Source organism: Topomyia yanbarensis, chromosome 3 (assembly GCF_030247195.1).
Source record: "Topomyia yanbarensis strain Yona2022 chromosome 3, ASM3024719v1, whole genome shotgun sequence".
Lineage (NCBI taxonomy): Eukaryota > Metazoa > Arthropoda > Insecta > Diptera > Culicidae > Topomyia > Topomyia yanbarensis.
The window spans coordinates 224419273-224426598 of record NC_080672.1 but is presented as its reverse complement, the minus strand read 5'-3'; positions in this window follow the sequence as shown (position 1 = coordinate 224426598).

The following is a 7326-nucleotide window of genomic DNA, read 5'->3' as shown; positions in this document are numbered from 1 at the left end:
CTGACTTTTGTGCTCACCTTTTTCATTCCTTGCTAGGCTGACTTTTGTGCTAGCCTCTACCAACCTGTGAGGCTGACTTTTATGCTCACCCTTAACATGCAGTGTGAGACTGACTTGGATGCTCACCCTTTCACTCCTCTGCCACGCCATGAGGCATCGATAGCTAAGTTCCAACATACTACGCTACGACCCTCCCGTCTTGGCATGAGGCAGTCCACTTATACGCCTATACACTCACTCTTCTGTCTTGCTTCGGGGTGGCTGGGTTTACCCCTTACGCGGTTGCCATTCGCTGCGCCAACCTACCTCGGCATGAACAGACCATTCACTCTCTTATTTTGCGCTTGGCCTTTTTTGCTCCAACTAACCAATCACTAGTTAGCCGTGCCCGCCGTCTGTTGCTCGGTTCGCCAGATTACCTGTAGCCTACTGGCAATCTGGATGGTAGCAGCCGAGACTGCGTTCCACTTCTCCACCGTTTGACACATCCGCTGGATAAGGGTATCCGGGGTTGTGTCCCAGCCACAGACGTCAAGCATTGCTCTTCTTTCGACGTCGAACCGATGACATACGAACAGTATGTGTTCGGCAGTTTCATCTACACCTGGGCAGTCCGGGCAGACTGGGACCTCCGCGTGCCCGAACCTGTGGAGGTACTGACGGAAACAGCCATGGCCTGACAGGAATTGTGTCAGGTGGAAGTGAACTTCCCCATGGGGTCTTCCCACCCAGCTCGATATGCTAGGTATCAGCCGGTGGGTCCACCTACCTTTCGAGGAGTTGTCCCACTCACGCTGCCATCTGGCGACCGAGGTCACCCTGGTGCGCTCGCGGGCTCCCCTATTTCCACGTAGCTCAAAGCACTCCTCATCTTCCCGAATGACCAGCCCGACTGGCATCATGCTCGCTATCACGCAGGATGCATCGTGTGATACCGTGCGGTAGGCAGATATCACTCTGAGGCACATCACGCGGTAGGTGCTCTCCAGTTTCTGTAGGTAACTGGTTACCCTCAGTGCTCTTGACCATGACGGGCCGCCGTACCTGAGGATAGATACGGCAACGCCTGCCAGTAACCTACGTCTACTGGCGCACACCTTTGAGCTGTTGGACATCATTCTCGATAGTGCCGCAACAGCAGTCGACGCTCTCTTGCACGTATAGTCGACATGGCTGCCGAAGGTCAGCTTGTCGTCTATAATGACTCCGAGAGACTTCAGACTTCGCTGTGAAGTGATCGCGACTTCTCCCACATGGATAACTGCATGTTGTGCCGACTTGCGGTTGTTGACGATAACTACCTCCGTCTTATGATGAGCGAGCTCCAGGCCTCTCGCGCTCATCCATTCCTCCACCGTGCTAATCGCGTGTTCTGCGGTTAGTTCTACCTCAGGAATTGACTCCCCGTAGACCTCCAAGGTTACGTCGTCGGCAAAGCCGACGATCTTGACCCCAGGAGGGAACTTCAGTCTCAGAACCCCGTCATACATGAGGTTCCATAGCACCGGGCCTAGGATCGAGCCCTGCGGGACTCCGGCGGTAATCGGAACCCTTTTCTGACCGGCATCGGTCTCGTATATCAGTACGCGGTTTTGGAAGTAACTTTCCAGGATCCGGTACAGACCCACCGGTAGGCTAAGCCGGTGTAACGAGAGCGCGATGGCATCCCAGCTTGCGCTGTTGAATGCGTTCTTCACGTCAAGTGTCACTAACGCACAGTATCGAATACCTCGCCTTTTTCGTTGGATCGCTATCTCGGCAGTATTTATCACTGAGTTGAGAGCGTCCACTGTGGACTTACCCTTCCGAAAGCCAAACTGGTTGCTTGACAGACCGTCCGTACCTTCCGCGTACGGGGTGAGCCTGTTGAGGATGATCCTCTCAAGCAGTTTGCCAGTCGTGTCTATCAGGCAGATTGGTCTGTACGCCGATGGGTCGCCTGGCGGCTTCCCGGGCTTCGGCAACAGCACCAGTTTCTGCCTTTTCCATCTATCGGGGAAACGGCACTCGTCAAGACATCTCTGCATAGCTAGCCTGAACATGTTCGGGTTCGCTATGATCGCTGCCTTGAGAGCGTTGTTCGGAACTCCATCCGGCCCTGGAGCTTTGTTCATTGCTAGGGATTTAGCCACTGCGAGTAGTTCTTCGTTCGTCACTGGAGCCACCATTTCGACCGTGCCCGCACTGTCTCGTAGTGCAGGTGGCCAGGGGCTTGTGGCTCGAGACGGGAAGAGTACTTCGATAATCGTTGCCAACCGGTCCGGAGACCGTTCTGGGGGTGAGGAGCCCCCTTTGGTCTTGGCCATCACAATCCGGTAGGCGTCACCCCACGGATTCGCGTTGGCACTCTCACACAGGTTGTCGAAACACGCTCTCTTGCTGCTTTTAATAGCCTTGTTAAGGGCTAGTTTCACAGCTCGAAACACTTCACGGCGGTTCTCTCTTGCATCCTCGGTGCGAGCTCTTTGCATCCTACGTCTAGCTCTGAGGCAGGCTGACCGTAGAGCTGCAATCTCGGCACTCCACCAGTATACCGGGCATCTACCGTTGGCAGTGTTTTTCTCGGCATAGTGGCGTCGCACGCGCGTGATAGAACAGCTACCAGCGCATCCCCGCTTAGACTGTCGGTGTTGGCCTCCAGTCCCAGGGCCGCGGTGAAAGCTTCGCTGTCGAAGTGATTGGACTTCCACCCGCGTACCTGACAGGGATCTCCCGCCCTCGGATGCTGCACACCATAGTTGATCTTAAAGCGGATTGCTAAATGATCACTATGGGTGTAGCCTTCGTCTACCCTCCATTCCATGCCTGGAGCCAGACTCGGGCTGGCAAAGGTCAAATCAATCCACGCCTCCACTCCGTTTCTACGGAATGTACTAGCGGAGCCATCATTAGCTAGCACAGTATCGAGTTTCGCAAACGCTTCCATTAGCGCTTGACCCCTGCTATTTGTACAGCGGCTGCCCCACTCCACTGCCCAAGCGTTGAAGTCTCCCGCTATTACTACCGGTTTCCGGCCCACGAGGTCCGACGAGAGCCTGTCGATCATCTGGTAGAACTGTTCTATTGGCCACCTTGGTGGGGCGTAGCAGCTGCAATAGAACACACCATTGATCTTGGCAATCGCCACACCCTCGGCGGAGGGGTGTATTACCTCTTGAACCGGGAACCTTCCCGTTGTACAGATTGCCACCATTCCAGACCCGTCCGACACCCAATTGCCGTTGCCGGCAGGGATGCTGTACGGGTCTGATAATAGGGCGACATCTGTCCTCGACTCCGAGACCGACTGCCACAGCAGCTGTTGGGCTGCTGCACAATGGTTAAGATTTAGCTGTGTGACTCTCACGGCTTCTTCTTATTTAACTCGCCGAAGGGACACGAAGGTCCGCCCATAGCATGTTTATGGGCTTGCTTCTTAGAGGTGCAGATAAGGCACTTATATGCCTTAGTGCACCCCCGCTCTTTATGCCCCTCCTCGCCGCATCGACGACATAGCTTACTCCTGTCTAAGCCTTTGCATTCGTAAGCTTTATGGCCGGATTCTAGGCACCGATAGCACCTGTCCACTGAAGGCGGCTGGGGTATACTAATAGGGCATACCGACCAGCCGATCTTCAGCTTCCCTTTCTCGGTTACCTTTTTGGCATCCGCATTGAGTAGCCTGAGGTAGGCTACTTGGGTGCCAGAGGGTCCGTCCCTCAATCGCACAGAGGCCCGCTCGATTGTGACGCCGCAGTGCTCCTTGACGGCTGCGACGACGTCTTCTGCGGTCGCGAACTCGTCCAAGTGCTTGCACTGGAGAGTTGTTTCCGCACCTAGCGACCTAATTTGGGCGCCCTCGCCAAGGACCTCTTGAGCCAAGGCCTTATATATTGCACTTGATTGTGCGCCTCGCTTCAGCACCAGGAGCATCTCTCCCGTGTTGGTGCGTCTTACGCTACGCACATCCTGCCCAAGGGCCGAGAGGCTTTCGGCCGCCTTCATCGATTTAAGGACATCGGCGTATTTGTCCTTGTCGGTTTTTAACCACAAGGCTTCGCCTCTGTCCTTGGCCTTCCTCGCAGGCCGCGGTACCTCCGGTTTCGGTGCCGGCTTTTTCTTGGTAACCAGCGTCCAGGGGTTTGAGCCCCCCTGCCCCGGTCGTGTCGGGTTGCTGGTACCATCGCTCTCCACAGCGAGGTCACTCTCGCCCTCGCTTACCTCACCCAGGCGGCGTTTGACCTTGACGGTTGCACGCCGAGTGGTGTCGGTTTTGGCACCCTCTCCTGGCGACTTCCTAGGGCGCTTCGCATTCGATGCCGTCTTGCGATTGCCCTTTCCCTTTCCCTTCGAGGGGAACTCGGTCGCCGCTCCGATCGACGTGGCTGCTCCGTAGAAGGTAAAGGCCACTGTCTGTGAACCTCTATTAACCTTCTCTCTTTCCTCCCTATTGGAGGCCACTGTCTGGGTTTCTCTGTCGGGCCTCTCCCGACATTCCACCCTCTCAACATATGCCTGCTGTTCCTGTCTTGCGACACGAACAGCTTTCCGGAGCTCCAGAAGGCTCAACTTCAACTCCTTGGCTATGTTCTGCTTTGCGCTAGCGAAGTCGATTATAGCATCGAGTTGCTTCGCTACTTTGCGCATCGCAGCTATTGGCCCCTCCGATGCATTGGTAGGGGTATTGCCTACCGCTGCTGGGGGGTCACTGGTGCTTTCGAGTGCAGCACTCATCGTTCCACTACTCTCCCCACGGGGGGGGAGACCTCGCCAAACCACCTCTTGCGAAGGGATTTGGCACCTCCGTCTGTTTATTTTTATTTTTATTTGCCTCCATGTATAGTCCCACGAGTAGCGCGAGAAATATATGTCCGCCACGCCAGAGCTCCGCATTAGCGTGGTAAGGGACGCTTACTGTGGGGGTTGCCCAGGTACCCCACAGGCTCCGTTAACGATCGAGCATCTTTTTCACCCCCTCGATCACTCATCCCTCGGCACGGGTCGCTTCACGCCTTGGAATTGGGGTTATGCCCTACCTTGCTTTACGTGGTGATCTCGGCCCGGATCATCACAACCATCCTCCTTTACCAGGGCTTTGGACCTGTAGCTCTGGATCTCAATAGTTCCATGTACGTATGTTATTACAGACATGCTACTATTGGGATCCGTCATTCGCTAGCGGAGTTAAAGGTAGTCTTAGTAAGGTTAAAATCATACTAGTCAGCTACATCATTAAAATTACGACAGCATACATTGAACGGATTGTTTTATGAAAAAAGAGTACGATACATCGGTAACCGAAAGAAATCAGTTCGTCTGGTGGGTCTAGGTGGTACGTTGAATCGGAGCTGGCTCAGCAACTCCGGGCTATCTATATTGTTTTCCAGAAGATCGAACACGAAGAGCCGTTGCAGCATTATCCTCCGACTTGCAAGAGTTGGCAAACGTAGAAGATTACATCGATGTTCATAGGGCGGTAGACGAATAGGATCAGTCCAAGGTAGTAACCGCAGAGCGTAACGAACAAAGTGACGCTGAATTCGTTCGATGCGATTAATTTGAACAGCATGATAGGGTGCCCACACAAGCACGCCGTACTCCAGGATGCTACGCACGAGTGCACAAAATAGCGTTTTTAGGCAATAAATATCGCTGAATTGCTGCGTGTTTCGTTTAATGAACCCCAGCACGGTATAGGCCTTGGATGTAGTCATTGCAATGTGCTGCGCGAAATTTAGTTTGTTATCGATGAGAATGCCTAGGTCCTTTATCGTATTAACTCGGTTGATACTGCTTTCTGCCATCCTATAATCAAATATCAGGACGTGCCTGTTTCGACAGAACGATATCACATTGCACTTTTGCACATTTACTTCCATCCCGTTATGAGTACACCAACTTAGCAGCTTGAATAGCACAGCAATCGACTGCCGACGCAATTACACGGAAAAATTTCAGATCATCAGCAAACATATACTTAGGAGACTGTATAGCGGAGCACAAATCGTTTACGAATAAAATAAACATTAGCGGGCCCAAATGACTACCCTGAGGCACACCCGACTCTATCACAAACGGAGATGATCTCGTTTCATCTATGCGCACAAATGCACTACGCTCGGTGAGGTATGACATTATCCACCGTGTCAACCACTCAGGAAGTCCCATGCGCTCAAATTTGGCCACGATTAACAAATGAGGCACCCTATTGAACGCTTTTGCAAAATCAACGTAAACGGCATCAACCTGCTGACGTTTTTCAAGCGCGCTACTAAGTGACGAAACGTACGCCATAAGATTAGTACTCGTCGAACGTTTTTTCACAAATCCATGCTGCCACTCGGAAATGATGTGGTGAACCTTCGGGTACAGCAAATCATGAACGAGGCTTTCAAAAATTTTCGGTAAGCAGCTCAAAATTGAAATGGCTCGATAATTTTCAACATCGTGGATGCTACCTGCCTTGTGGATCGGTGTAATAGATGCTGTCTTCCAGACACTCCGGAAAATTCCTTCGGACAATGACCTGTTGAAAATTATACTCGCAGGAACAGCCAACGTTACAGCACAGCTCTTGAAAAAGATAGGCGGTAAGCCATCCGGACCAGCACCCTTAGAACCATCAATAGACTGCAACTTCAGCTCCACATCACGCGGCGAGAAATTGAATAGCGACATATTCAAATCAAACAACGGCAGACTATTCAAATATGCTTCAGACAAAGGTGGTCGGTTATTACTTTGCACACTTTGAAAAAAGGATGAGAATAGATTTGCCGATTCAATCGGGGACTCGGCTGTAATTGCGTTGTAACTAACACGTTGTGGGATTCCGGACGACTGCTTACGGCTTCTTACAAATGACCAAAATGAATTGGGGTCCTGCTTCAGGTTCTCCTCCGTGCGATGAATATAGCAACGAAAGCAATGCGCAAGCAAAGAGTTATATTCGCTCTCAATGGCATGCAGCTCAGCTTTGTGCCGATCATCTCTCCAGCGAAAGTATCGTTTCCTAACCTTGCGAAGACGGTTCCGTAGATTCTGTAGCTGGTTATTCCACCAAGGCTGCTTTTTACCACGCGGACGACGAGGTCGCTTCACAGGAACAACATCACGAAATATAGCATACATTTTGTCATACATATTTGTCACAGCTTCATTAACACTGCAACCAACAAGAAATTCCTCCCAATGAACTTCGGCGAACAATGTGTTGAGCCTCTCGAAATCACTGCGGGTAAAATCAAAGCCAAGGGAATCAACAACAATACCAGGAGCGTTTTGCTTAATAACGTCAAGCTCGAATAGCAAGATAAAAGGCCGGTGATGTTGGCCGGTGGTAACGGT